This window comes from Peromyscus californicus, unplaced genomic scaffold (genome assembly GCF_007827085.1).
Source record: "Peromyscus californicus insignis strain IS unplaced genomic scaffold, ASM782708v3 Scaffold_22__1_contigs__length_63687245, whole genome shotgun sequence".
Classification (NCBI taxonomy): domain Eukaryota; kingdom Metazoa; phylum Chordata; class Mammalia; order Rodentia; family Cricetidae; genus Peromyscus; species Peromyscus californicus.
The window spans coordinates 13,553,837-13,564,120 of NW_026294525.1; positions in this window are offsets into that span (position 1 = coordinate 13,553,837).

Consider the following 10,284-nt stretch of genomic DNA (forward strand, 5'->3'; position numbering starts at 1 on the left):
TACTACCTGACTACTTAAGCCAAAATCTTCTAATCTTTAATCCACATAGACAGTGATTCTTTACATTCTAAGCACTGTTATCGTGAATAAATAAAAGAATCGGGCTGGAGAGATGTTTCCATGGTGGCCAAGAACCCTTTCAGAGGACCCATGTTGGATTCCCAGCACCCATAAGGTAGCTCACCACCACCTATCACCCCAATTACAGAGGACCCAACACCCTCTTCTGACCTCTGTGGTCACTGCACACACATGATCCACAGACAAACATGCTGTCAAAACACCCGTATACCTAAAATAAAAATAAATGTGTCTATAAAAATAAAATAGTTTGAACAACTCACTGGGTAGAACTGATAAAATCAGAAGATAGATAAATAAAATAAATTGTTTGGAACATATCGAAAAGTTGCATGAGAATAAGAAGACAGAGAAATGGAAGAACACAATTACATATTTGTTATAGGTAGCATGGTGCCATTGTGTAATAGATCCATAAAACCTTGGCATCTCTACTAGAGAGTCTTTGTTTCTAGTTTAAGCACAGGGCCTTGACAATGAATTCTCCAAGTCTGTTTGTGGAACCTGGTAATACTGACCAACAAATAATATATTCAACTACTTTTTTTTCAACACTGCATGCATTCTTTATCTGATGAATTGTGGGGTTTACCCAAGAAAGCATTTGCAAATGTCCCTACTGAGACTTTCTGGTGGTAGCCAGTGCATCTCTCTTTAAATATTAGTTTCCTTCTACTTTTTTTTTCCTGAAAAAGTAAACTAAACAGTAATCATTTCCTCACAGCATGTTTCTCCATAAAATGCTGGACTCTCACCAGTTCTTAGAAACAGTTGTAATTTTGGCTACAGAATCCAATGTAAATCCTTAATAACAACTCCACATGGAGCAGCCTTAATTGGAACTGAGAATGTAGTTTTCAAAGTTGAACAGGGATTCTTAGTTTAGTTTTGTCCCTAGGAAAATGGAAAACATTTTGAGTGTATTGAAAAGAAAGTGTTTATGTAAATGGGAAGAAAGCAGGCACTGGTTCTTAACAGTCTTGTGAGATACTGTCACCGAGAAAAGTGGTTTTCAGGGGACTAATTTCCTTGAAATGTAATTTTGTTAATGGACATTTTTACATAAATTAGAGAGGATAATGGAAAGGGTCAGACAGATGAGTCCAGGGTTCATGCTTATCATGGGCTTTTCATTGAAGTGTATGTTTCCTTTTCAGTACAATCAGGTGTTGGTCCTGCTAGATTTTAGCAAGAGTTTGCAAAAATAGCAAATAAGATAATTGATAAAAATCATTCATTACAGAATTTGACACCTAATATATCATGATAGCTGCCCTTATTATTTTAAATATCATGTAAGTCTCTGCAGCTGAGCTAGTTGCTTCCAAAGAAGTAGGAAGGGGAAAGGAGTGATTGCCTCATGGATACCTGAGCCAAGCAGTTGCATTGGTAGCCTGAGTTATGTGCCAGCTATTGTGAAATAGCTGGAACCAGATTTCCTCCACCACAAAGGAGCAGAAAACAAGCTAAAATGTCTATGGAACTTTATAGAATTCACCTGGATGGTCAAGACTAAGATCTCCAAGAGCAAGAAAACAAGAGAAAGTGAAAATCAGATAGCCACCATGACATGGAGGCAAGGTATTCTTGGTAGGTCATGGGGACATGTTCAGCCAGAGAAATGGAGTCCAAAATTCTAGGTGACCAAACGGGATTTTTAGGGAAAATTATTGAAGATGAAGACAGGATTGTTCAGTTGTTTAGCGCTGAACAAACATTTATTCGATGCAGGAAATAGGATATAACAGGACTGACGCACATATGAACTCACAGAGATTGTGGCAGCTTGCACAAGAGCTACATAGATTCAAGCACTGAGATAAATTCCAGCACTGAGAGAGGGGAGGGGACACGGTCTCATTTTTATCCAAGATGTTATCTGTAGCTGATAACCTGCTGGCAAAGGGAAAGTCAGTTTTCTCTAATGGAGTACCACTGGGTTTATCAACCACACTCCAGGGCAGGTCCCATTCCCAGGGGTAGCTGGCCAACACAAACGGTGAATCATAACCGAGTCACTTCCTGAGTGACAACCTTAATTGACTTCTCTTTTCTCTAAAACACATTCCTGTCTCCATAAAGCTGAGTTAGAAATGAGTCTTGACCTATGGTCCTGCTGCCTCTGCCTTCAGCCTCATCCCTAACCAGCACAAACCAGCAGCGCACTCGCCAGGAGCGGAAACCTTTTCATGTGATCTCAGGTCTTACAATGCTCCATTGTTATTTTACAGACTCCAAGTCTTAGAACAGCCACGTTTCCCTGCCTAGACTCTGATTACCCTTTCTAGTTACTGCAACACATTCACACGTCCTTCGGGAATTGGTTTTGACCTGGGTGGTTCTTCAACGGTACATCTTGTTACTCTTCCCTTTTCCATATGCCCAGACCTCTCTTGCTGTGTCATTCTTAGCCCACGTCACAGTTAATCAAATGTGTTTCATCTTAGGATGTCCAGGGAGCTCCACGGGTTTGATTCTTGTTCTCTAGAGCTGGCAGCAGAGTAGAGACAAAGAAGAGGGCTCTCGGTGACACAAATGTGCTCTCAGCTCAGGGCAGAAGTCCCTCTCGAATGGGAAGAAGGATGCTTTACCCTTCTGAGCTTTTAGAAAACACATAAGATTGGATGTGGATGAGATAATAAGGAGGCTCTTCCACATCTTCAGACAACAAATGAAAGGTATCAGTACTGATTGGGGCCTACTTGAGGCGGGGCGGAGCTGTTGCTTTTAATAGTGGTTAATCAATGAAGACCCTCTTCAGAGAGGGATTGCCTTATTTATGTGGGTGATGCTGTACTGTTTCAGGCCCACTGCACTGGCGCTGCCTCTGGATGTTCATCGATACTCCTTCCCCTCATTCTAAAAATGTTTTTGAAAGTCTTACCACTACCAGCCTCAGAACTACCTAGCCATGGTATTTATTTAGGTTGTAAGTTTCCTCAACTAAGCAATTTAAATAGTGTGAAAATATCATGCATGGAAGGTTTGGGGGAAAACAAGACTAGAAATAGATATCTAAGAACTATTTGTGCAGAAAGATCTTTCATAATGCTTCCTATAAGTAGTATTCAATCAAGAGATTTGGGAGAACATAGTCAAGAGTTTGAAAAAATAAAAGGATGCTATCTCCTGTGTTGAGAAGTAACAATTACATAACAATTACAGAAATCTAAACCTTAGCGGACCAGATTTGGACCTGGAATTCTCTGGGACACAGACTCAAAGGAACCTTTGCTGTACCACAAAATTGCTTGTAAATGAATAACTCGGATTACTTTTGGATTAAGGAGAAGGTAACAGACTTGTTCAGCTTCTGTTTTGATAAAGTAAGAACAGCTGCTTCCCCTGTGGGAGCCTCTTCCTGACCTGCTCATGATGCATATTGATAGGCACAGATCTGGGAATATCTCGCAGGTTCTGGGTCCTTTCAACCAAACAGAACACGGGCCTCAGATGTTTAGTTTTAGTTTGTCGGTCCTCATCTTTTAAATTTTAAAGATTGGAAAGGTTTTCTGGGAAAGTTCTTATTTGTGTTTCATTTTCCTAAAAAACAAAAGAAGATGGTTTTCATCAGATTTACGCAGGTCAAAGTTAAACTGAGAGTAGGTGGTTATAAATGTATTCCAATGGCAAAGATGATCTGTCCTGAGATTCTTGGAGAATATTGACATTCAAGTAGTAGCTTTCCTTAGGAGATTTGCTGGCTGTGAAACAAATACTAGTTCTGTTTAATGCACACAAATACTTAATCACCAACCCACTGTGTGATTCTTAGGGATACTGAAGTTATTTCTTATCAATCTAGTGTTGCCAATACTTCTAGTAGATAACTGAATTTGCCATTAAACATTTAACTCTGTTAATCCCCCTGAACCTGAGATCTTTAAAAAGCTATGATAGCTTATGATTTTTTAATGCTGGTGTTGTAACATTTGCAAAGGAAGGAAAGCATTCATGTCATATATTCCAAAACCCATGCTTACCTAGAAATCACTTTATATAAACTCCACAGTATAGACCCCCCCTAAGGATCTGGCTTTAACTTTTAAAATTCATTTTCACACAGACAGACAGACAGACAGACAGACACACACACACACACACACAAACAAACAAACATACACACACATAAGCACAGACACGCACACATCCAAACATGCACATCCAGTCCAATACACACACACACACACACACACACACACACACACACACACACACACACACACTTATTTAAACAATTTAAACAAAGCTTTATGAAATACAGTGGACTCTAAACTTATTCGTGTACTTTATTTTTTTTTTTATTTTTTTTTTTTTATTTTTTTATTTTTTTGGTTTTTTCAAGACAGGGTTTCTCTGTGTAGCTTTGCGCCTTTCCTGGAACTCGCTTTGGAGACCAGGCTGGCCTCGAACTCACAGAGATCCGCCTGGCTCTACCTCCCGAGTGCTGGGATTAAAGGCGTGCGCCACCACCGCCCGGCTCGTGTACTTTATTTTTTAGTACAATCTCAGATTTACAAAAGAGTTTCAAGTGAAGAAAGATTTTTTGTTTGTTTGTGTTTTTGAGCCACCAGAAAAGATTCTGCCCTCTGCCATTCTAACATCGTGGGAAATTTGAATGCATCTCCTAAGCACAGGACCGTTCTCTGCATAACCATGACACTATAACAAATAAGGAAAGTAACTGCACATCCCCACCACCTCATCACCATGCCTTCTCAGGCCTCTCATTTTCCTGACAGAGAGAAGAGAGAGAGAGAGAGAACTCATTCAGAATCTAGATTTTCCTTCAGTGTGAGTGTCTCTTTAATCTTTCTGTCTGGAATGGTTCCTCAGTCTTTGCCATTAATTTTTGATATATATATATATATATATATATATATATATATATATATATATATATTTTTAAACTGCTGGCTAATTTCTGTTGTTGTTGTAAAATGCCCATTGAGATGGTCTGTATGTCAAGTGTGTTGCTGATTGGTCAATAAATAAATCACTGATTGGCCAGTGGCCAGGCAGGAAGTATAGGCGGGACAAGGAGGAGAATAAAGCTGGGAAGTGGAAAGCTGAGTCAGAGACACTGCCAGCCGCCACGATGACAAACAGCATGTGAAGATGCCGGTAAGCCATGAGCCACGTGGCAAGGTATAGATTTATAGAAACGGATTAATTTAAGCTGTAAGAACAGTTAGCAAGAAGCCTGCCACGGCCATACAGTTTGTAACCAATATAAGTCTCTGTGTTTACTTGGTTGGGTCTGAGCGGCTGTGGGACTGGCAGGTGAGAGAGATTTGTCCTGACTGTGGGCCAGGCAGGAAAACTCAAGCTACAGTCCATTGTTGTTTGCCTGCGTTTTTTTTTTTTTTTGGGGGGGGGGGAATTAGACACAGCTTATCCATTTGTGGTAGAGATACAGCAGCCATGATGCTAATGCTCAGCGAATTTCCATCAGTCCCTCTCTGATAGTGTTCATTTTGTTCACTTGCTCTGAGAACTATCACCCTGTCTTCTCTAACAGTGAATTTATTTTTTTCTCCTACTATTATTAAGGACTATTTTAAAAGTAGGCACCTATTCTGTTCCTGCTCGAACTTTGTTAATTTAATTATATTTTCATAGCTTTCCAAACTGATCATGTTATTTATGTTTGTGCTCAAATTATACCCAGCTGAGCTGCAGAGAGTCTTTCAAGTTGGCTTCTCTATTATTACTGTGTCTCCATTATTTCATGAGTACTTCTAAGCTATATTCTATAACAGAAAGTGCCAGGCTCATCTTGTACTTTTCTGGGCCATTCCTGGATTCACAGGTTTGTTTTTTTTTTTTTCCCCCGAGAGAAAAATAACCTGTAGAAATTGAGGCCTGATGCTAGAGTGCTTGTCTGAGAGGATGACTGCCCAATGATGTTTTCAGCTGACCTAGCTAGGGATTTGTGCACATGCGTACATGTTGGCATATTTATATCTGATCTACCTTGTATTTATTCATAGGTTTATTTCTGTATCATGCCTGTAGTCTGTGCTCTGACTTCCCAACTGAGCAGCTTCTCCCCCACAGGCACCCTTTCACTCTGTGTCACACAGTGATTTGTGCCAGACTACACTCTCAGGTGGATTCCTCAGTCATGCCTTGTGGATGATCTCTATACAGGCCCAACAGGTCTCTACATGTCATGTCATGAAATCACTATGCCTCTGTGTTTCTTATTTTCCATACAAGATGAGTTTAGAATTTAAATATTCAAGAATGGATGATAAAGGGAAGAGAAGCTGTCAGTTTTGGTACTCCAAGACAGCAAGAATGAGATAAGTTTTTGGTTATGCATGAGAGAACACTGGGAGGAGACAGGGCAGGCTGGGAGAACCATCATATCATAACATCTGGCTTATGTAAGAGAGAAAAGGAAGATCTGATGGTTATGTTTGGAATGTAGTGCAAATCTAAGGGGAAAATGTTATTAGGGTTTTCTAGGAATTGTCAGCTCAAAGTAAACAAGTCTTGATTTCCTGAAGGATGGGCACACTTTCACATTCTGGTGATGCTCAATTTTATGGAAATAGGCTTTACCATAAATAAGATGATAGATTCTAGAACACTGCAATTGAGGCCATCCAGCACCCATGCAGTTGGAGATATGTGAGACATATTCTCAGAGCAATTATCTAAATAGTCTGTTATAATTTTATTTCTAACTTAAAAATAAGTTATTATCTTAGAATGAATACTGAAATAATCTCTATGTATATTTACAAACATTTCAGATTATTAAGTGTTCAATCTTGTATCAAAAGTTTGCACTTGAGTTCATTGTTGATAATCAACACAAATGGTTAATGTTTACAAAATATTTCTATAATTATTAGTAATGTCAAAGTTTAGCTTTAAGTAATCAAGGCCAAAGTGTGAATATCTTAAATGTGATACAACTATATTTCTTTTCAACTGAAACTGATAATGACATGATAGCTTTGCCAGAAAGTCATTGACAATGTCATTGTTAGTTTTTAATCTGACATTTTACTGTATTTATATCTTACCTTATCCAACTCATATTCTGGAAGATTTTTTTTTTTGAAATTTTTCCTCACAGTTTTATGGTTTTAGATTTCAATTTTAAATTGATACATCTGAATTCATTTGGGGGTCAGCTCTGAGGTAAGGGCCACACAGCAAATATCTAGTTACTTACCTCAGTGCTTTTGATTGAAGGGATTTGTCTTTGCTGTAGAGTTTGTGTCTCAGAACGTGTTTCAAAGGACAACAGGCTCAATGACTTAAGCAATCAAGCTCCATTTCCTCACTGCTTAGGACACAAGATAGGCCAGGACTCAGGGGCTCCAGTGTGGGTGCTGGTGAGGGCTTACATCCTAGCTGGCAGCCATCTTCTGGCCATGTCCCCCACATGGGACAGAGAGCTCTCTGGTGATTTTCTTTCCTTAGAAGAGAGCCATCCCTACTTGATTATGTCTTCAAATAAGACATTATTAAGCCCCCCCTAGAATTTATTTTATTTCAAAGTCACTAGAGATGGTAGGTCTTTGTATTTCTGATTAACCTTTTTTAAAAAAAACAAGCACTATTTCATTGAGTTTTTTTTGTGCAGTGAATTTTGACCATATTCACATCTTCCTTCAGCTCCTCCCAGATCCACCCCTATTCCCTACCCATCCAACCTCGTGGCCTTTTTTATTTCACCTATCAGGTCCACTTTGTGCTGCCCATATATTTATAGAAATATCATGTCAATGGGCGCTCTCACTATACAGGTCTTGTTTAAGTAATCATGTTTTTGAGATTTCATGGGTGCAGTGCTGTGGATAGCGCTCTGTATAAATAAACACTGATTGGCCGGTAGCCAGACAGGAAGTATAGGCGGGACTAACAGAGAGGAGAATTGAGGGAACAGGAAGGCGGAGCAGGAGACTGCCTGGAGCCGCCGCCAGGACAAGCAAGATGTAAGGTACCACCAGTAAGCCACGAGCCACGTGGCAAAATATAGATTAATAGAAATGGTCTAAATATAAAAGTAAGAGCTAGACAATGATAGGCCTGAGCTAGTGGCCAAGCAGTTTAAATAATGTAAGCGTCTGTGTGTTTATTTTATAAGTGGTCTCTGGGACTGGCAGGACTTGGTGGAGGCTGGAGAGAAATTCTCCAGCTACAGTGCAGCTTCCTTGTAATGTCTAGAAGACTCATATCTGGCAGCAGGTGCCCTGGTCCTCTGGATCTTTTAATATTACCACCCTGTTTTTTGAATCTTAGATGGTCTTTTAATAAAAAACCCAGAGCCAGATATCAGGGTGCAGTTTGGTCAGTTTTAGATCACAGTTTCCATCTGTTGCAGAAGGAAGTTTCTTGGTTGGGGGTTGTATATATATACAAGATATTCTTGTATCTGTGAGTACAAGAATAAGTATTTAGAATACAGTCAGAAATTATATTGACTTAAGAAAATGGTGGCAGTGGGTTATTTTCTAGAGTTGATGATGTTACCAACCACATATATTTGACTAGGTTTAAAGTAATAGGCATGCATTTCTTCCTACTGAGTAGAACTTACAAGCAATTGGATAGCTATTGGTTGCTTCCAAGATAATGTGCCATTATTGTACCATGGGGAAATATTTATGGACTGGACATTGTAGTTGTTCTTAAGATTTATAGGCAGATAGAACTATTGATTTATTTTCTCCCTTGGTATCTTTCAGAGTAATAAGAGCTATGAAAGATATGCCTTGGAGTAGAAGCTTCCGGGTCAGTTCTAGCTTGATTTCTCCAATTTCTACTCTATTCTAGTTTGTGTATGTAATGTGTGAGTGGAGAGGTAACTTAGCAGAGTTTTGGTAAGGGAAAGTAGCTAGACTAACAGACATTAGCAGGGGTCTAGTGTTTTCTGTTCATTTGCAGCTTGACCTAGAATTCATGGTACCTTGGAAAGTCATCATCAGATTTTAATTCTCATATTAGCTCCATCTTTATGTAGCCTAGAGTTACTAGAAAAGGGAGTCTCAATTGAGGAATTGGTCAGATTAGATTGACTTGGAAATATCTATGGGGAAAGATAGGAGGTCCCAGAGCACTGTAGGTGGCATTATTTCTTGGCAGGGGGTCCTGAGATGTATAAGAAAGCCAGCTAAGCATGGGTGGGAGAGCATACATGAAAGCAGTGTTCCCCCATGGTTTATGCTTCTTCTTGAGTTCCTGCCCTGACCTCCCTCAATAGCTGACCGTAACCAGTAAGCTGAAATAAGTTTCGCTTATGGTTTTTTAATCACAGTAACAGAAATCAAACTGGAGCTCCCTCCAACCCTTAGCTTCTAAGAACGATGATGCACCACTACTGTACTAAGCCCATTTAGTTTGTAATATTTGTCACAACAGCTCTAGCAAGTTCATGTATCTTTTCACTTTTTTAAAATCAAATTTGGTAAAGAATTTGGCCAGTGCAAGCTCAGGTGCTTTAACCTTCTGCAGAAGTTGCTCATGTTTCCGCAGCCGTTTCCCTAGGATGCTCCTCTGCCGGTCAGTTTCAAGACAGCTTCTGCTTTATTTGATGTCCCCAGGTCGTGTCTCTTCACTTGCTTTCTGCCTGGTTAGGTCCAGCTCTGTTTCACAATCCAGATGTGCCCACAGAGGGGAGCCACAGCAAGAAGAGGCTCATCTCATTTGTTTCCCTTCTCTTGGGGACCACAGTTCCATTTTTTTTCCCCACCTTTACCAAAAAGAGTTGTTTTGTAAGCTCTCTTCTATATTTGTTTAAGCAATCAGGATTTTTTTTTTTTCATGATAAAGTCAGTCTTACCCCATTTACTCCACTATAGAGTCTAGCTTCATTGACTATTGAAAGAGGTCTTACGATTCGGTTTGTTAATTTACTTCAAATCTCAATAACAGGTAAGGATTTATTTTCTAAATTTTGTATATGTTCAAAAAATACAAAATTTTACGATTACTTACTCAAGACTGAGAAGCCTTTTCTGATGGTAGGAATGAAAGTGCCCATATCCCCTAATAATCATCACTTAAAAGTGCAGACAGGTTGGACACATTGGATATTTTGAGGACAATCGTAGAAATCCTAAGAAATGTTGTAATTTTCTTTTTATTTACCAGTAAAAATGTTTTGAAGTTTTCTCTAGTTCCCCTTCAGATTAAAACATCTTTATTTAAATTATCTCAAATGAAATTATTCCATCATCA